The sequence below is a fragment of the Nycticebus coucang genome, chromosome 10 (assembly GCF_027406575.1).
Source record: "Nycticebus coucang isolate mNycCou1 chromosome 10, mNycCou1.pri, whole genome shotgun sequence".
NCBI lineage: Eukaryota > Metazoa > Chordata > Mammalia > Primates > Lorisidae > Nycticebus > Nycticebus coucang.
This window is the reverse complement of record NC_069789.1, coordinates 131,204,821-131,226,626: the sequence shown is the minus strand read 5'-3', so window position 1 is coordinate 131,226,626 and position 21,806 is coordinate 131,204,821. Positions and strand designations below refer to the sequence as shown.

At 43.1% G+C, this 21,806-nt stretch overlaps 1 non-coding gene across 1 annotated transcript; it reads left to right on the top strand.

Moving 5' to 3' along the window:
• The first annotated feature begins 12,926 nt into the window (after window positions 1–12,926).
• On the top strand, window positions 12,927–13,032 carry LOC128597858 (U6 spliceosomal RNA). The gene has a single exon (XR_008383412.1). It is a non-coding gene; the product is annotated as a U6 spliceosomal RNA (small nuclear RNA).
• Window positions 13,033–21,806: the final 8,774 nt, after the last annotated feature.

Here is a 21,806-nt window from a genome sequence, read left to right as displayed (position 1 = left end):
TAGCATGATGGAAATATTTTACAAGTTGATCGTGGTGGTATTTACAGATTACCTGCATTTTTCAAAAATTTTCAGACTAGACACTTGGGATTGGTGAATTTTATTACATGTAATCTATGGTCAGTGTAAGACGCTTTAACAAAAAGCAAGGTAAAACAAACAAACAAAAAAAAAAGATAGTTTTTCCAGTACAGTAAGGGGAACAGGCACAGTCTGGAAAGACAACCTAGGCTCTTGGAAGCTTCTTCAGCTGAAGCACTTCTGAGGAACCACTAAGTTTCTGGACATCTCAGTCTGAAAATCAGAGGCCCAGTTTCCTTCACTTCCACACACTTAAAAACAAAAGCCAGAGAGGGTGTGAATTTCCTGGGTCATGTAGTTTAATAAACTCAGCTTTAAGATTTTAACCAGAATTATATAAGGAAACAAAAGATTTTTCAGGAGGCCATGGATTACTTTTTAACTTTCTCATCTTCTAAATATTTTTGACGTAAAGCTAGTTATGGGAGTGACACAAAGAAAATCCACACCCTTGACACTCTAAGTATTTTCTTTTGAGGAATGGAGTTCACATAGTATTTATTTCTCTCTCTGTACTAATTGTACAGGTGCGTCTTTTACTATAACAATAACAAAAAACATGTAAGAGATTGAGTTATGAGAGCCACACACACCCCCAGCCCACACCGGGGCCAAATCTACAATGCTTATAACACACTCAATGGCTGCTGAGAAGTTCTCAGGGCAAATGTACTTTGCTAGGAGCTGTCGTGAGAATGGTGGTGGGGTCCAGGCAGATGTTGGGGTGCAGCCAGCCCCTGGGGACTGGGTGATTGCAGTGGGATTCGGAATTAGGGAAACTCATTCATTGCCTGTTCCAGGAGAGACTATCCATTTTCTGGAGCTTTGAGTTTACCTAGGAAGATTATGACAAATTTAGAAAACTTGATATTTTAAACCAGCAATTCTGAGATTTCCTTGCCTTTTTGTCTTTCCGGAGAGAAATCATTCTTGGGGGCTGTGATGTCAGCACCGCTCCAACTGCTCCAACAAGGTCATTAATCACCCATCAAACTCCTGCCTGGTTTCATTTTGACCTTGGAGATTGTATGTCTTTCCTTTTGGCCTTGAAGATCATATGTCTCAAGTCCTTTTAGCTGTTCTTCCCCACACTCTTTGCTTTTTTTCTTTTATGCTTTTTTTTTTTTTATTTCACCCATTCTGACAGATGAGTTCTGGGGAAGAGAAAGCTATTGTCAATTAATAGAGAGACATTTTCACCAGGTGTTTCTCCATTATTACACTGGCAGCCAGCCCCTTCTGTGTAAATTATATAAGAAAGAAAGAAAGAAAGAAAGAAAGAAAGAAAGAAAGAAAGAAAGAAAGGAAAGAAAGGAAAGAAAGGAAAGAAAGGAAAGAAAGGAAAGAAAGGAAAGAAAGGAAAGAAAGGAAAGAAAGGAAAGAAAGGAAAGAAAGAAACCCCTCAGAGGGCAGAAATTCTCCAGGGATGCCATCGACTCTGCACCTTCATCTCTCTGAAGGAGCACCATCCGCTGGGGACAGCCCTGCTTAGCACTAAGAGAAAAGCCGAGGTTGCCTCCTGTGACAGCGTGGTTTGAATGTGTTCAAGGTGTGATTATCACAGGGCCTTAAACACCCCAGTTTCACTCTCTCATTCCACACAAGTTTTAGAAATAAACCCATGACCAGTCTCCAGGAGAGATGATGCTTACTCTATGTCAGAGGCTTGGTCCCCAGACGTCCCCATAAATTTGTCTGCTGGAAAACCATAAACATAATTCTGATCATGGAGGTTATTTAGATTTGAATTAATTGCTTTTTCGGTTGTTTTCAAATATGCAAATTGAAATAGCCAAAGAAACATGTTCATAAAAGAAAAAAAAGCAGTCCATTCTCCTGGAGAGGTTCTAGAATGTCCTTTGCCAAGGTGACCTGCCTTTTCTCCGTGAAAAGGCAGAGGTTTATTTATTTTTTAAATGACCCCTGTATGTGGGGTATTTTCTCTTGATCAGATTTTTTTTTGGTGGGGTGGTCAAGTGCAGCCAGCCCCTTCTGTGTAAATTATATAAGAAAGAAAGAAAGAAAGGAAAGAAAGGAAAGAAAGGAAAGGAAAGAAAGGAAAGAAAGGTTTTGTGTTGGTCAGAGTCTCTGACTTCAACAAGTTACCAGAGAATGAAATAAGGTTAATTAAGTCAACTGTGGGTAAGAGCATGTGGTGAGAATAAGCTGGACTCAGTCGGCTGGGGCTGAGAGGACACAGCTGGTCTGGCCAGTTTAGGTCCTGGCACCTTCACCTCATGTCTTCCCGTTCTTGTTGTTTTGTAAATTCAGCTGTAACCTAAAAGTGTGTATCTTGAGTAGTTTAGGGCTATTGATTTTAGAGATTAACTTTTGAATTAGAAATGTTGTTTTGGGGGCGGCACCTGTGGCTCAGTTGGTAAGGCGCCGGCCCCATATACCGAGGGTGGTGGGTTCAAACCCGGCCCTGGCCAAACTACAATCAAAAAATAGCCGGGCGTTGTGGCGGATGCCTGTAGTCCCAGCTACTCGGGAGGCTGAGGCAAGAGAATCGCTTAAGCCCAGGAGTTGGAGGTTGCTGTGAGCTGTGTGAGGCCACGGCACTCTACCGAGGGCCATAAAGTGAGACTCTGTCTCTACAAAAAAAAAAAAAATAATAAAATAAATGTTGTTTTGGGTCGGGGGTTACGCCTATTATTGTTGTTTAAAGATAAGGGTTAATTATTGTTTGAGGTAAGGGTTAGCTTAGTTTTGCTTTGTACTTTTATGTATAAAACTGTGGTTTTGGAAATGGAAGAACAGAACAGTCTTGGAGAGGCCACCCTCACTGTTCTCTAGAATCCCAGCCTTCTGACAAATATAATTTGGTGGACCTGTCCCCATCTCTGCATAGTGGCTGACAGTAACAGGTGGCCAGACCCTCTTCATCTGGTAACATGAACTGTACATCTGTCTTTGCTGGTACTTGGATCCTGCAGGGAAATGATTTTGTAGATAAGACTGGATGAGAATGGGGAAGACTCACTGGTTGTCATCAAAGTCACCTGTGCTGAGAGTTGAACAACCAGAATTCTTTTCGTCATCCAGGTCAGAAACGTGCCTGCTTAAAGCCACTGTGGGCTAGCACACTGGCTTGGATGGGGTTCCTGGGGCACCTCTTGGGGGGAAACAATGGCAGTTCATCTGGGGACATGACTTGTGAACATCCCTCACCTAGGAATTCCTCTAAAACCTCCTGAGCTTGGAGAGCTGCCCAGCTCGTGCCAGCTCCTGTCTAACAAGCTCCAGATGCTTTCTCTCTGCTGTGCCAGGTGGGATTTCCCGAGCGTCACCCTTAAACCATTTCCTCAGAGTCCAAAGCCAGGGATGAGGACATCCAAGGGTCAGACACTTTGCGGGGTTGCACTGTCTTTGCCACACTCTGCTTGGGCTTTCAGCCTCCCATCACGCCCATTCACGGTCTGTCTGCCCCCATGAGATCAAGGTCAGCCAGGAGCAGGGGCTCACCCCTCTCTCCATGACATCGCTGGTGAGTAATTGCAGGTTGACTGAGATGAGTGGAAGGTGTGAACAGTGGTACTCGGAGATAAGGCCATGGTGGGAGTGGAGAAGTTTAGGTCAGCTTTATTAAAAGGGGCAGCAACCTGCCTGGGCAATGCAAGGGTGGCACCTGTGCCCAGAGCAGTTAGATGCCCCTTATATGGGGCCACAGCAGGTGTGTAAATCCCATAGCTTGCCTGGAGAGCTGGGGCGTGAGCTAGGGTGTGAGCTTCTGAGGGGCTGGGCTAGCAGGATCCTTTGTGTCTTTGACTTAGGAGGAAAGGAGGGGTTTGTGTGTGGCTGTGTTAGGCCCCCCAACATTGTGATGATTTGGGTCCAAGCCCTGAACAAGGAAACAGCACTCAGGAAAGGATGGACCCTTGAACTACTTGATTAGTAGTTGTGTTAGGTAAGGTGTTTCCCAGAAGCAGCGCCTGAGACAGGCATTGGGAGCTCACCCCCTTGTCAAGGGCGTGCTCACAGGGAACCGTGAGGGTGCAGCCTAGGGCAGGGGCACAGCTGGGGCAGGGTGTGCTGGGAGCTGCAGCTTGGCCTCAGCATGAGTGGTTGGAACACCTGAAGGGAGCACAGTGCCCAGCCCGTGTTGAGGTGAGGAGCTCAGCTTTTATGCTTGTACATGCGTCAGTCATGAGCTATGCTTGATCTCCCAGGGTTTCTGTGCAAGGCAGCTTCTCAGAGCAGTTCTTTGGGGGTGCATCTGGGAGCACCCACACTCAGCAGTGGACAGTGGGTGCCCAGGCATGTGGGCAGAGCATTAGGACAGTGCTGACACAGCTGCAGTGGAAATCAGAGTTTGGATGCAGGATGCAGTGGTCTTCCTGACGTGCCTCAGCCTTGGGGACTGACAGGGTCGGAAGGGCTGGTGCTGGCATTGCAGGCACTTCGCACATGGGGCCAGGGTCTGGCTTACCCCACTGACACTGACATCTCTCCTGCCTCCCTGCTACCTACAGCGGTAATGCAGCGGCTCTTCTGGCATAGGGGGCAAGCTAAGCTCTAGCCCTGCTTTCCAGCACTGTGTGCCCACTGGAGTGTCGGGGCATCTGCCAAGCACTGTGGGCCAGAGCACCTTGATATCTGCAAGGGGTCCTTCTGCAACGGAGGCTGCAGCCTGCATGCCCAGGAGCTGCAGCTTGGTGTGAAAATTGTGTGTGTGTGATTCAAGGGAAAATAAAAAGTAGGAGCCAAAATTTACAAATGGAGAAATTTTTCCTATTGCCCAGGCTTTTAGGTTTTGCTATCATTGTTTTATGAGTCCGAGGACGCTGCCCTGTGGCCACCTCCCTGTGTGGCCAGACGTGTGGGGAGGCTGTGCTGTTTGCACAGGGTGTTTGCTCCTGGCCCCTGAATGTGTCTCTGTGGGACCCTGGAATACACGCACAGTGACTGAGACTGAAGGGGTGTGCCGACATTTGCAAGCTCATATAGTGACACAGCCATGAAAAGACCCCAGAAAAGACCTCTGCTGAACTTGGGCAGACTTGTAAAGTGAAACCTCCATGTATAAATTCAATGTATTCCAAAAAGGACTTTTGTTATGAATTTGATTATTGTAAAGGTTTTGTGGGAGAATGAACATCAGAAACTGTAACGGCAACTACAAAATTAATCAAACACAGTAATAACAGCAAAAGAAAAGTGCAAAGAGCAACAAGTTAGTAAAACACAAAATAAACCTACAGTAATGAACACAGGGTAAGACTGGTGAAGAATTGGGGGTCATAGGTTAATACGGCGGCTTTAGTTGTGCATTGGAACCACCTTGAAGTTTAAGGAAAAAACACAGATGCTCCGGTCCCAGCCCCAGAGATGCTGATTTCATTGGTCTAGACAGGATGTGGCCAGGGTGTCCCAGTTTATAAATGCTCTTTAGATGGTGATACTCAGAAGCCTATAGTTGAGAGTCACTGGATCAACAGGAGAGAATCAACTGGGCATATTCTGTGGATGCCAGCTTTTCTGTTCTTTTTTTTTTTTTTTATTAAATCATAACTGTATACAATGATATGATTATGGGGCATCATACACTCACTTCATAAGCCATTTGACACATTTTTATCACAGTGGTTAACATAGCCTTTCCGGCGTTATCTCAGTTACTGTGCCAAAACATTTACATTCTACATTTACCAAGTTTCGCAAATACCCCTGTAATATGCACCACAGCTGTGATCCCTCTGATTCCCCTCCCTCTACCCACCCCCCCCCTTTCCCACTTCCCCCTATTGTTAAGTTGTAGCTGGGTTATAGTTTTCATGTGAGAGTCCCAAATTAGTTTCATAGTAGGGCTGTGTACATTGGGTATTTTTTCTTCCATTCTTGGGATACTTTACTAAGAAGAATATGTTCCAGCTCCATCCATGTAAACATGAAAGAGGTAAAGTCTCCATCTTTCTTTAAGGCTGCATAGTATTCCATGGTATACATATACCACAATTTATTAATCCATTCGTGGATCGATGGGCACTTGGGCTTTTTCCATGGAGAATGCAGGGAAAACCCTTGAAGAAATTGGTCTGGGTGAGTATTTCATGAGGAGGACCCCCCGGGCAATTGAAGCAGCTTCAAAAATACATTACTGGGACTTGATCAAACTAAAAAGCTTCTGCACAGCCAAGAACACAGTAAGCAGAGCAAGCAGACAGCCCTCAGAATGGGAGAAGATATTTGCAGGGTATATCTCTGACAAAGGTTTAATAACCAGAATCCACAGAGAACTCAAACGCATCAGCAAGAAAAAAACAAGGGATCCCATCGCAGGCTGGGCAAGGGATTTGAAGAGAAACTTCTCTGAAGAAGACAGGCGCACGGCCTTCAGACATATGAGAAAATGCTCTTCATCTTTAATCATCAGAGAAATGCAAATCAAAACTACTTTGAGATATCAGCTTTTCTGTTCTTATGATGCTTTGCTAAAGAGAAGGTTCTTCAACTCCAGCCAGGTAAATACAAAAATGACCAGTAAATGGACAGTTACTGGCCCATAAGAGAGAAAAACACAATTAAATTCAAGTGGCAGGGGAAGCAAAAGAGGGGAGTGGGGGAGGGGAGGAGAAAAGCGGAGGAGGGCGGAGCTGGGGTTGGTGTGCTATCATCTAAGAGCACAATGTTAGGGTATAGGGCAGCCTTCTGGGTGAGGGGCCAACTAAACTTGGACTCTACCTAACACATGCAAACATTGTAACCTAATAGTTTATACCCTCTTATTAATCTGAAATTAAAAATAATTCTTCCAAAAAATGCATATTACTAAATCTGACTCCACTGATTCAGGCTATCTCAGAAGGGAACTATTCAAAACAAGTTTGGCAACACTTATCAAAATTTTGGAACCACTGGAAAAGAGAGTCCTGACATAGTCCCACCTATGTGTGGGGATTCAGTCTATAAAGGTGGCATCTCAAGACATCAACAAGAAATGCAGCTGAGGTGTTGGGGTGATCGGCCAGCCATATGGACATTAAGTTGGAGCTTGGGTTCTCTTCGTCCAACCGAAACCATAAAAGAAAAGAGTAGACTAAATCATGATGCTGTGCTTGAGAAAGGCTTTGTAGGCTTTCTGAGGAAGCCGGAAATGTCCTATAAAGAAGAAATTTGATAGACTTCACTCCCTAAAAAGGAAACTAAATCACGCACTGCAAAAACACACAGAGAGTAGCTAAGTGCAAAAAAGAGAAAGTTGCCACACCCCTCACAGGCAAAAGGTTAATAATCTTAATTTGCAAAAAGAGAAAATTAAAAAAAAAAAAACTTTCATAAGCCAAAAAGAAGACACATATTTGATAGAAAATAAAACAGTCAACATGAAGAGGCAAGGAAAACATGTTGACAGTCTATACGGGCTAAAGGAAGCTCTACCCCCCAAGCAATCAAATGTTCTAAATAAAAATTAAAATGACTCATCTTTTTGCACCTATTATATTGGAAAGGATTAAAAGTTTGACAAAACACCAAAATAGCAGGGATGTGGGAAAATTGACAACCTCATGCACTGTTGTTGAAAATGTAATTTGGTATTCCGTTCTGGAGAACAGTTTGTCAACTGAAATGAACTTTCTTGTTTTTTAAGAAGCATGCCTTTAATCCGGTGATCTTATGCTTAGGAGTTTATTTTAAGGACATATTGCTAAATGGTGAAAAGATACGGGCACAGTGGCATTCGTCAATGTTTTTAATAGTGAAATTCTGGGAACAGCTTACATATCTGTGAAGAAATGATTAGTGAAGTAATCTATAACAGTGTACGAAGCTGTAGGCGTCCATGCCTTGCAAACTCTTTGGTTCACTCATGACATTTCCAAACTAGTTCAAATTGCCTCTCATTGCCCCTCCTTCTGTAACATCTTCCCTGTCCTTCTGAGCCGCCCAAGACACTCCCTTGTCACTAAAGCACTGTTCTCACCTTCATTCAGTAAATGTTTTCACTGAGAACCTCTGTGTGCCTCTGAGGGGCTCTTACACCTTCTGAAGTAGCTGACTTGTACATGACCGTATTTCCTGCTGTGTTCTAAGTCCCACAGAACAGGAATGTGCCTGATTCATTCTGTTACCCCGGATTTCAACCTGGAGCATGGAAGATGTTTTAAAATAAGGTCGTGATTTAGGAGTTACAAGTATACAAAGTGGAGTTTTGTTACATGGATGTACTGGAGAGTGATGAAGTTGGACTGTAAGTGCACCTGTCACCCAAACAATACACTTTTCACCCAGGACATGGTTTTCCCTTCCTCACCCACTTCCCTGTCTGCCTTCCTCAGAGTATCCAGTGTTGCTTTTACCACTCAGCATGGCCTTGCACAACCACAGCTTAGCTCCAGTTTATAAGTGAGAATGTTCAGTATTTGATTTTCCATTCCTGAGTTACTTCACTTGGGATAACAGCCTCCAGCCCCATCCAAGTCACTCCAAAAGATATTATTGCATTATTTTTAATCAATTTTTTTTTAATTTTCTCTTTTTGCAAATCACCCTGGTGATTGTATCCAGGGTACATAGACCACGTTTTTCTGATCCACTCATCAGATGACGGACATTTAGGATTGTTCCCTAACTTCGTGGTTGTGAATAACGGTTTAGAATAAAAGGAAGAATCAACTGGAGGAGGGGGGCATGGGCACAAGAATGGCTGGGTGGATGGATGGGTGAGTGAATGGTGGATGGACAGGTGGAGGGTGGAGAGCCGGGAAGAGAGCATGATGAGTGGGTGGCGGGTAGAGGGGTGATGAACACAGAAGGACTGGTGCAGAGCTCGGGGATGGGTCTGCAGGTGAAACGGGAGTGAAGGAGGGGTCCCCGTGTTCCTCTATCCACCTTCTTGCCACCCTGTCTCAGGAAGGTCACTCAGGCAACTCTTACTATCAAGACATTTTGACACAGCTATGTAGGGGGTCTGCAAAGTGTTCAGGGTTATCAAAATGATGGCGCTGTTTGAAATCACAGTCTCCACCACACCAAAATAGAATAAAAGAAAAGTCATATGATCTGTCAGGGACCAATCTGTAAAACAGAAAGCCAAGAATTTGCTTCATGGGCCTTGGGAAAGGTAAAGAGTCATCAGAGGAGGGAGAAGCAACTCAGAGGTCAGCGCCAGTGAGAACCCACCACCAACCCGGGCCAGAGTGAGAAAGGGAGCCCAGGAGCCGCACGTCACGGGCTCGCCAGTGGGCAGGGCGGCACAGTGGCGTCTGGGGGCACGTCTCAGGCTCACCAGTGAGCGGGGCCACACAGTAGGGTCTGGGGCACGTCGGGGCCTCACCAGTGGGGAGGGCCGCACAGTGGCGTCTGGGGCACGTCACAGCCTCACCAGTGGGTGGGGCCACGCAATAGGGTCTGGGGCACATCACAGCTTCACCAGTGGGTGGGGCCGCACAGTGGCGTCTGGGGCACATCACAGCTTCACCAGTGGGTGGGGCCGCACAGTGGCGTCTGGGGCACATCACAGCTTCACCAGTGGGCGGGGCCACGCAATAGGGTCTGGGGCACATCACAGCTTCACTAGTGGGCGGGGCCACGCAATAGGGTCTGGGGCACGTCACAGCTTCACCAGTGGGTGGGACCACACAGTGGCGTCTGGGGCACGTCGCAGCCTCACCAGTGGGCGGGGCCACGCAATAGGGTCTGGGGCACATCACAGCTTCACCAGTGGGTGGGGCCACGCAATAGGGTCTGGGGCACATCACAGCTTCACTAGTGGGCGGGGCCACGCAATAGGGTCTGGGGCACGTCACAGCTTCACTAGTGGGCGGGGCCACGCAATAGGGTCTGGGGCACGTCACAGCTTCACCAGTGGGTGGGGCCACACAATAGGGTCTGGGGCACGTGTTGGGCTCACCAGTGGGCGGGTCCACACAGTAGGGTCTGGGGCACGTCTTGGGCTCACCAGTGGGCGGGGCCACACAGTAGGATCTGGGGCACGTCTTGGGCTCACCAGTGGGTGGGGCCACAGTAGGATCTGGGGCACGTCTTGGGCTCACCAGTGGGTGGGGCCACACAGTAGGATCTGGGGCACGTCTTGGGCTCACCAGTGGGTGGGGCCACACAATAGGGTCTGGGGCACGTCTTGGGCTCACCAGTGGGTGGGGCCACACAGTAGGGTCTGGGGCACGTCTTGGGCTCACCAGTGGGCGGGGCCACACAGTAGGGTCTGGGGCACGTCACAGCCTCACCAGTGGGCGGGGCCACACGGTGGCGTCTGGACACGTCACCGGCTCACCAGGGAGGCTGAGCCACACAGTGGCATCTGGGGCGTTCGCTGGCTCATCAGTGGGGAAGCAGACACAGAAGAGATACAACAGGTACCCAAGTGCGGGGACAACACCCTCACTTTTCTTTCCCTCTTTCCCGAACTCTCCCACTGGTCAAACCCAGAAAGGAAGCAGCTGACGAGGAACGTGGGCAGAGGGCCAGGGAGGGAGGGGCGGGGGAGGATGTGAGGGCAAACAGACCAACAACCTGCGAGGCCCGACCAAATTGAAATCAATAAATATTTAAATGTATCCACAATGTCACATTCTTTGTCAGCCAAGCAACGCAAATGAACTCTTACATATGCTATGAATAAATTATGTTGGGTGTGTGTACATTTTAATATGTCTGATGTTGGGGGGGGGGGTGCCTGAAGATGATGAGGCCTTAAAAGTGACCCCTGCAGCCAGACACTCTCTGCCTGCTGTCTCAACTCCTGGCCTGGTTCTCCCGAGGAGTAACTTTGGGCAAATGTACCTTATGCAGTTTCCTTCCTTTTAAAAATCCATGTTCATTTTCCAGGGGCCCTGTAAAGCTAAAGTTAAATATGTTTGCAGGAGTGCGCTGGGACTCACCCGACAGGTGGAAGCCATCACTATTTCTAAGGGACACATGATCTGCAGGGGAGGTAGGCACAGGTGCAGAGAACTTTGTCCTTGTGTATCAAAAGCCTAAGATGCTCATCTTCCTAGAACTAAAACTCCCCTGCCCATCAGCTCCTGGTGTGAGTGGCCGGTGATCTGATGGCAAGGACGCCCATCTGAGCACACAACACGTTCATAGTCCTACACGTGGAGCAGGAAGGGGTGAGTTCAACTCAGGTTCATCCACTTAGTGGAACAACATGAGGCTGGATAGCAAACTCTCTCCAGCTGTAATCTCTGGAATGAAGTTAGGGGCATTTTCCTTTTCTTTTTTTTCATTTTTTGTTTGTTTCTTTTTAAATTTCAGTGACAGCACCACTGTCCAGTGTCACTGATCCAGTGTCACAGCTCAGAAAAGGACAACATAGCCAGGAGGGGCTGGTAATGACGGAAGTCCGTCTAGGTGCTGTCAATCTATTTGGACAGGGCCCTCGTGGGGCTCTGGAACTCACAGGCTGGCTGAAAGAGTGGTTCTTTGGAGACGATGCGCCTCCAGCATCTTTCCAGACTCTTCCACCTGCATGGCCACCAGCTGGAGTCACAGGTACATGGGTGCTGTCTGCAAATCACACAAAACCTCCCTGAACCACAAGGACATTGAGCCCTGGAGTCAGTACTATTCACAGGAGGTTATGTGCAGTAAGGCACGTCATGCATTTGCTGTTACTTTTTTCCCCCAAAAAACTTTGAAATAGGGTCAGTGCATTCCTGGGAATCGGTACTTGCTGACAAGATGTTGAAGCCGGAGGGTGGCTGAGACGCAGGGAGCCTCAGTCCAGCAGCTTTCTCCAGGCTCAGCGTGTGGCCTGGAGGAATCCTGGGAACCTTCTCTGGGTCTCAATGTCTTCTGTCTGAAAGGTAGGATGGACATGATAGCCCAGGGACCCTGCCATTCCTCTAATAAAAAGATATCTCTTCTAAGCCTATTTTTAGTTTTAATGTGAGATTAAGAAGCAATAATTTAAAGCAAGAGTGAGTAGACTTTTTCTGATAAAGGGTCAGAAGGCACATGCTGGGCTTTGTGGCTCCAAGGGTCAGCCTTGCAATGACTCAGCTTTGCTGATGAGCATAAGATACAAAAATAGATAATATGTAAACAAATGGGATTAGTTATGTTCTGAGAAAATGTTTACAAGAACATTCTGGGGAGGCTGAGGCTGGTGGATCGCCTAAGCTTAGGAGTTGGAGACCAGCCCTGAGTAGAAGCTGGACCCCATCTCTACTAAAAATAGAAAAACTAGCTGGCCATGGTGGTGGGCACCTGTAGTCGTAGATATTGGGAAGACTGAGGCAAGAGAATCTCTTGAGCCCAAGAGTTTGAGGTTGCTGTCAGCTGTGATGACAGCCACAGCACTCTACCCAGGGTGACAGAGTGAGACTCTATCTCAAAAAGGAAAAGTAAATAAGTAAATAAAAGACCAGGTGGTAGGCTGGAGTTAGCTTGCAGGCACTAGATTGTAGACCCTTGATCTAAAGCAGCGCTTCTCAACCTGTGGGTCGCAATCCACAGGAACTGTATTAAAGGGTGAGAACCACTAATCTAAAGTAAGCTGTATTTCCAAAAACTTGATTAGTGATTGTGATACTTGTGATAAAAATGTGGATGTTGGTAATGACAGTAAAGATAATAAATGCCTCTTTTCTTTCTATTGCATACAGTATGTGTGTGTATTTTAAATATTAAAATAATACCAACTGTGGTAAGCAGAATAATGTCTCCCCGACCTCCAAAGATGTCCAGGCCTAGTCCCCAGTCTCCTTACACAGCAAAGGAGACTGCAAATGTGATTACGTTTTTGGACCTTGATGTGGGGAAATTACCCTGATTATCTGAGAGGACCCAATCTAATCACTTGTGTCCTCAAAAGCAAAGAACCTTTCCAGCTGGGTCAAAGAGAGATTTTGAGGATGGAGAATTGTTCAAAAAGATGTGGCATGGTGCTCTCTTCATCAGCACATATACTAAAATTGGAACATACAGAGAAGATTAGCATAGTCCCTGTGCAAGGATGACACCCAAATTTGTGAAGCATTCCATGTTTTTTTCGTGTGTTTACCTGGATGGAGTTGAAACATATTCTTCTTAGTAAAGTATCACAAGAATGGAAAAACAACCATCCAGTGTACTCAATACTAATATAAAACCAATATATAAACAACTACGTACCTACAGGAAAGAAAAACACAAATATAGTCTAGTGAGAAGGAGGAGAGAGGAAGGAGAGGGAAGGGGGCAGGAGGGTGATTGGCGGGATCTCACCTAATGTGCATAATGTTAGGGTATGCAGCATACCCTCTGGGTGAAGGGCTCAACTACAACTTGAACTTTGCCTTAATAATGAAAACATTGGTACCCTCATATTAATCTGGAAAAAAGAATACAACATGAAAAGAACTCACTCCTCTGTTGCTGGCTTGGAAGACTGAGGAAGGTTCCAAGAAATTCAAGGAGTGCCGCAGCCCTTAACACTAGAAAAGGCATGGAGATAGTCCCTCCCCTGGAGCCTCCAGAAAGGAACACTGCCCTGCTAATAATGGGAGGTCAGCCCCATGCGACTGACAGAACTCTAAGATAATATATTTTTATTTCTTAAGCCACTAAATTTGTGATAATTTGTTTCAGCAGCAGTAGAAAACTAATATACTAACTCCATGAGAAAAACTTGGCAAATACAAAATCTGTCACCATCCATAATGTCACTGCCCAGATACCCACTATTAACATACAATTTATTTTCTTAGATGTTTCTGTGCGTGTATATGTGTGTGTGTACAAAAACATATGTATATACTCATATATACATATATACCAGGAGAGAGATATGTACATATATAAATATAAATACATCACTGTACATTGGCTGTAATTTAGATCCTGTTTTATTTCATTTAACATTTTGAAAGACTTTTCCTGTGCCAATAAATTTTCTTCAGAAACTATTTCCAGTGTAGATAAGTCATAATTTCCTTCTTCCTTTTTCTAATTGTTTCTAATCTTTTCACTAGTTTAAAAATTGCCATGGAGGATATTCATGCCCATATCAAACAGTTTGTGTGTTACAAGGTTACTATCCTCCTTTTTTCTATGAAAGCGATGACTAGATTTTATTTTTTCCTCCAAGTTTTGTTTGCTTTTAATTTATTCAAAGTCACTTTCGATGTACATAATTTTTACATTTTGTTTTACTTTTTTTTTTTGTAGTTTTTGGCTGGGGCTGGGTTTGAACCCGCCACCTCCAGCATATGGGGCTGATACCCTACTCCTTTGAGCCACAGGCGCTGCCCCATTTTGTTTTACTTTTAATTTATTCAAAGTCACTTTTGATGTATAGAAATTTTACATTCTGTTTTAATCCAGTAGATCAATACTTTTTTTTTTGCAGTTTTTGGCCAAGGCTGGGCTTGAACCCGTCACACTCAGTATATGGGGCCAGGGCCTACTCCTTGAGCCACACGCACCACCCTTTATTCATTCTTTTATCCATGGCTAGAAAGGCAATTCCCACTCTCGGATTTGTTTTCTTCTAATTCTTATAAGGATTCCGATTTTTAATTTTATCTTTGGTCTGGGTGGTTATTTAATTTCCCAAGTTGCTAAGCTACGTTTCCATTCCAGTTCACCAAGTTATTCTTCATCTTCTGTCTGCAGATATGTGGTGTCATTACCATAGTTCTCTGCTTCTAAAATATACGTTTTTCCTGTGCTCGCATCTCTGAAGTCTGTACCACCTTGTTGAGTCTCCAGTATCTGAAGGTCTTTGTTGGCTTGGCTTGAAGGCTAGGACTTTAGAGAAGATTTGCATTCGCCCCTGCTACAACCTAGGGGCACCATGGACCCAAGACGTACAGCCCAAAGCTCTGGAGTTCACTGCAGACTGCAAGCCTGTGAGTGCAGGTATTGGCTGCGATTCCAGCTCTCGGGGGAGACATAGTTCCTTTCCTCCACCAGTGAAGGCTTAAGACTCACATGCATCTCTTTACCCCTTTCTGCACAGTGGCTTTTTATACTGAGGATATAGCTTGTAGTGTCCTAGTAGTTCTCCGGTTAAAACTCCATGTTGGGAATTTTTCTTCTATTATTGGTACACGGGGTAATAATGTGTCATACAATCAATCCTGTCTTAGAATAAAAAATATATGATATGTTACATAGAAAATGAAATATATCCTAAGTTCAGTTTCTGGATTATCTAGCATATTTATTCTACTTTTAATTTTACGAGTGCTTTTGCTTTTGCTTTTGATATCTGGTTGGGAAATTTCTTCTTCATTTCTCATTTTTAAAATGTTCCAGACTATTTTTTTCATTCCATATTAACATTAGAATTAATGTTTTAAGTTCTCATGCATCACTCATATAAATAAAAGAATAATTTATTTATAAAACCTCTGCTGAAATTTTGGTTGGATCATCTTTAGCCCTGTAATAAATGTAAGAACAATTGATAAATTTATAATATTCAATAGTTAATATATTCTTAATATGAACTTGGTATATTTGATCATTTCAAAGACTCTTTTATGGCTTTGAATCATTAAAATTTTCTTATATAAAACAGAGGTTCGTGATAGTTATCCTAGCAATATACTGTATATTTTAATGCTACTAAAAGTAGAATTCTTCCTAACCAAATAGAAACTAATTCTACTTTTAGTAACATTAAAATATACAGTATTCTGTATATTTAATGCTAATGAAGTATTCCATATATTTTAATGCAGTATTCTGTATATTTAATGCTACTAAATTATTCAGTATATTTTAATTCTACTAAAAGTAGAATTAGTTTCTATTTGGTTATTTTGGCATACAAAACAGCTAATGATTTTTGTATTTTGATTTTATAACTAGCCACTTTTCTAAATCTTCTTTTTTTTGTGTGTTTTTTTTTTGGCCGGGGCTGGGTTTGAACCCGCCACCTCTGGCATATGGGGCCAGCACCCTACTCCTTGAGCCACAGGCGCCACCCTCTAAATCTTCTTAATCATTTTCAAATGGTGTTTTCGTGATACTAAGATAACATCAAATTTTATATTGATCCCTATTTTAAACACTTTAAGAAAACCCCAGAAACCCTGCGTGCGTTGACTATTCTATGTAAATACATCTGATATTTTAAGACTTCGGCATCTTAAAATGAAGGAACTCCAAGTTTTATTAGCAGAACCATTGTATTATCAACGTATCCTGATAGTGTTGTTTCTATTCTCGTAGCCTCTCCTACCATTTTTCTCTTACGTGTTATTTTTACTGGGTAATATTAGTGATATTGTTTCTGATTTTAATGAACGAGCCTTTACTGCAGTGATTTTTAATTACTGAATTTTTCTTTAGTGCAGGGAAGGTCACGGGCCTTTTGAAAATCTGATGAAAGATACTAATTCTATCCTCCAGATAAAAGCAAATGTGCACCCACACCCAGACTCCCAGCTTTCAAGGTTCTCCCAACCCCCTAGATACAAGTTTCCACGGACCACCAAAGTCCATGGAACCTGATTCAGAATGCCTTCTCTAGGGTTCTACCTGCCAAATGGATGTTACATTTTAATTGAAGATAATCTTTGCCTCCTTAGGACACCCTCTTTGTTTTATTTTTTTCTACCTATAATCTGTAGTGTTGGATTTTGCTAAATACCACCCAGATATTACAAGAGAAGGCATCGTTTCTCCATCTCTTCAGCCCTCCCTGTACACACAAGTTTTGCCATGAGATCTTGCAGCTTCTGACACAAGAGCCAAAGTAAATTTCCCCGTGCTATTGGGAAAAGCTATACAACTTGCTTTGGTCAGTTGGATGCTAGCTGATGAAATGTGAGCCAAAGTTTAAGATGTGCTTGTGCTGGGTTTTCCATCTTATACTCCTATTGTTATCACAGAAAGAACATGCTCAGAATAGCCCTCAGGTCCAATGGCAGTGAGAGGCAAGTGGCCAGCATCGCCCAAATTGCAGGTCATAGCCAAACTGAGAAGAGCCCAGCTGACCCACAGACATGAGGAAAATGCGTTTTCGTTGCTTAAACTGTATTAGCAGGTTTCTCCAAAGAAAATTAACCAATAGGAGATGATAGATGGATGGATAGATAGATACATAGATGATAGAGGATAATTAATAGGTAGAGGATAGATATATAGATAATAGATGGTAGACAATAGATAGATAGATAGATAATAGCTAGGCGATAGAGGAGAGAGATAGGAGATATATTAGGGTAATTGGTTGTATTTCTTCTACTTTTTAATTTTGCCAATGCTCTTAATTTTTCTTTTAATATCCTGTTCCTGCTGTCATCACAATTAGGGTGGCTGCGAAATTTCTTAATAGGCCATCTACAAGCTGAACCAGGGACGCGTGTAGTGTGGCTGAAGGCCTGAGAACCTGGGAAGCTCCTGGGGCAAGTCTCAGAGTCCAAAGGCTGGACAGCCAGGAGTTTTGACATCCAAGGGCAGGAAAAGATGTGTGTTCAACCTCTGGAAGAGAGAGAGAGAGTAAATTCGCCAAATTTTTGTTCTATCTGGTCCCTCTGTCAATTGGATGGTGTCTGCCCTAGTTGGGTGAGGGCAGACCTTCCTTACTCAGTCTATTCCAGAAACACCCTCACAGACGAGGGTGTTTCCTATTAGTGTTGAAACTAATAGTATTGATTTCCTATTAGTATTGAATAGGTTGGATATTTTTCCCCCTTCTTGAGATACTATAGTATTTCTATACTCAGAAATAATATTTTACCAGCCATCTGGGTTTCCCCTAATCTAGGCAAGTTGATGCTTAGAATTAACCATCACAGCCACTGAGTCCAGTGACTGATTTGTTATAGAGAATTTTATAGCTAACCAATATAGATATCTAGTTATTTAATCATTCTGTTATCATTCAATTGCTACATAACAAAGTACTACCACCTAGTGACTTAAACAGCACACAGTTTCCATGGGTCCGGTGGTCTGGCATGGCTTAGCTAGGTCCTCTGCTCAGATTCTCATGGGGTTACAAACAAGGTATCAGCCAAATTGTGCTCCTATCTGGATATTGATTGGGCAAGAATTCACTTCCCAGCTGAATAGGTTGTTGGCAGAACTCATATTCTTACGGGTATATTGCTAACATTCCTGTTTTTCTACAAGCTATAGTCCAAGAGCCACTCTCACCTCCTAAAGGCCATACTCAAGTCTTTTCAATGCAACCTGCCCCACCTGCCCACAGGTCTATGTCTGACAACAAGGCAGCCTGATTTTTAAGAGAAAAAAGGAGAGAAAGACAATGTGACTCTGCTCAAGACCCTCTCCTAAGGCCTCGCCTAATTAGGTCAGGCCCACCCTATACTATCTATCTTTTGATAAACTCAAAGTTATCTCAGTAGCAGCTCTCATCACCCTGCAAAACCCTTTCATCTTTGCCATATCCTATTGGTTAGAAACAAGCTACAGTTCCCATCCAGAGTTAGGGGTCAGGGATTATTAGAAATTCATGAGGGGGTCATCTCAATATTCTGCCTTCCATAATGATGTATTTAACACAGTTAATTAAAATACTATAACTAAAAGTTGACCTTCTATTTGATCCTACAATCCCATGACTAGGAATCTACCCAGAAGAACAAAAATCATTTTACCACAAAGACATTTGTACCAGAATGTTTATTGCAGCTTAATTCACAATTGCCAAGTTGGGGAAGCAACTCAAATGCCCATCAATCCATGAATGGATTAACAAACTGTGGCATATGTATACCATGGAATTCTATTCAACCATAGGGAATGATGGAGACTTTACATCTTTTATGTTTACCTGGATGGAGTTGAAACATATTCTTCTTAGTAAAGTATCTCAAGAATGGAAAAAAATATCCAATCTATTCACTACTAATAGGAAATCAATATACAAACAATTGCATGCTCACATGAATGATAAAACACAAAAATAGTCTAGCAAGGAGGAAAGGTGAGATGGGAGAGGGAAGGGAGGATAGGAGGGCAATTGGAGGGAAAAGAGAGGACATTTGGCAGGGTCTCACCTAACGTGCACAATATGAGGGTATTCAGCACACCCTTGGGTGAAGGGCTCTTCTACAACTTGAACTTTACCTTGGAAGTGAGAACATTGTAAAATAAAAATTTATACCCTTATGTTAATTTGAAATAAAAATAATAAAATAATATATTAAGATAACTTTACATGTTAAGTCACTTTGCATTCCTGGAACAAATAGTGTTTGGTTATAATTTCTAATTTTTTTAATATTGGTAATTTCTTTCACTGGTAATTTCATCTGTGCTTTTCTTCTCATATATAAATAGGAACTTCTAGCTGCTTTACCATCCTGGTGGGTGTGGTAGCAACGGGTGAAGTTAACATTGCAAAATACACATCTGGAAAGTCTGCTGTGTCTACAAGGGCTCAGTCAGGGAAGCAGAATCACCAAAACTATCCTGAGAGTAAGAATGAGAAAGAAAGTAAGAAAGAATGAGTTAGAAAGATCTAAGAACATAAAGGGCAGAATGAAATGGTGGAGGATGGAAAGATGACAGCAGCCTCTATTGACCTCTTGAGCGTGGTTGATGGCTGGAGGAACAAGGTAGAGCTAGTGGGGAAATATGAAAAGCTATATGTACATGTATGGGGCCACTGAAGTGGGACCCTGCAGGGGGAGCTCATGGAGTGGGTGTGGAAGAAGCCCTTTGTGGAAACTGTTCTTTCTGTAGGACCCAAAGCCTCTGCACTTGAGAGTGGTGGTGCTCTGCGAAGGTGACCTGGCCACAGGAGCAGAGCAAAGCCATCCTGGGCTCCTCCAAGCAGCTCTGCACCTGTTACCACGTCTGATCACCCCAGCCTCTGATCATGACTCTGCTTCCTTGCCAGCCCCCAAAGCTCACATGAATTCCCCGGCTGGTCACTCTGAGAAATGTCATTCCCAGCCTTAGACAAGTTCACTGCAGTGCCAAATTGACCGTGCACAACTCACGTCTGCCTATCATTTTCTGAGGTCTAAAATGATTCAGAAAACATGAGAACAATATTGTCCCTCAAAGATGGAAAGGGCTTGCCTGGCAAACCTTTGGATATCAGATGGTCATCAACAGGCAAGAGACACATAGGAGGCAAAGTTACAAGTCTGGCTGCAGGAGGAGCATTCCAGGCTCGTCAGAGCCCTCTGCCTGCTCACAGGGAACACTGGCTTCTTACCCTTGGGCTGAGAACCATAGTTATCACCACAGGGGCAGAACTATTCCTAGAGCACAGGCAGATGGGTACGTCCAGGCACATGAAGTAGGAAAATCTGCTTTCCTTCACCATCTTTATGGTTTTAGCCTTTCCTTTTCTACTTGGAAGCTTCTCTTTTTTCTACTTGGTGAAAGATTTGGGCAAAGGAAAAGTGGATTCTCTTTAACAATGTGTACGCATTTGTTTTTATACTCCTTTTATTTCATCATTGGACGAGGAGCCACTCCTTCACAGGCTCCTTTGTTTTATATGTCGGTTCTGTTTTCTATACATGTTTTTTCTTTAATTATTTTAAAATTATACATGAAGACAATAATTCTACTAGTAGTTTTCCTTAAAACCAGACAAAAAATCAAGTAGGATGTAAAATATCTGAAAAAATAGCTAGTTCTTCCTTGTGGTTTTATCATTTTCTGATAATTCCAACATCTAGGTTGTATCTGAGCTTTCTGATAATTCCAACATTTGTGTCCTATCCAAGCCTGTCTCTAAAGCTTATTTGGTTTGGACCACATATCTTGTTTTTAAGTGTGCTATGTAATGTTCTGTTGAAATTCAGATGTGTTTTGGGGCAATGGGAACTGAGGTAAAAAGACCTTTAGTGAGATGATTTGTGTTAATCTGGGTAGGAGGAGGACTGTGTTCATTTTATTTCATTTTTTAATGATTAAACCTGTCTTTTTGTGTTTTTTTATTTAAATAAATTTTAGGGGGCACAAGTAGACCTCCACTTTATCCAAGTTACTGCAAAAGACATTACTTCATTCTTTTTAATAGCTGAGTAGCATTCCATGGTATGTGTATATAGGAGTTGAGTGTGTGTCCTGTATTTTCTTTATCCACTCATCCGTTGGTGGGCACTCACTCAGGTTAGTTTCATATCTTTGCATTTGTGAGCTGTGCTGTAACAAACATATAGATGCAGGTGTCTTTCTGATAAAATAACTTCTTTACCTTTGGTAGATCCCCAGGTGTGGGATTGCTGGATCAAATGGTAGATCTACTTTTAGTTCTTTGAGAAATCTCCATACTGTTTTCTATAGAAGCCGTACGAGTTTACATTCCCACCAACGTTGTATAAGCATTCTCTTTTCACTAGCATCTATTATTTTTTAACGTATTGCTAATGGCCATTCTAATGGGGCTAAAGTGGTATCTCACTGTAATTCTAATTTACATTTCCCCAAAGATTAGTGATGTTGGTCATTTTTTTCATGTTTCTTGGCCATTTGTCTCTCTTCTTTTGAAAAATGTTCATGTATTTTTATCCACTTTTTAATGGAGTTTTTTTTTTTCTTGCTGATTTGTTTGAGTTTCTTATAGATTCTGGATATTAGACTTTTGTCAAATGTATAACTTGTGAATATTTTCTCCCACTCCATGGGTTGTCCGTTTACTCTGTTGATTATATCTTTTGCTGTGCAGAATCTTTTTAGTTAATTAAGTCCCATTTATTTATTTTTGTTTTTATTGTATTTGCTTTTGGGGGGCTCTAGCATAAATTTTTTACCTGGGCCAATGTCCAGAAGAATGTTTTATACTTTTTCTTCTAATATTTTTGTGGTTTTAAGCCTTACATTTAAGTCTTTAATCCACC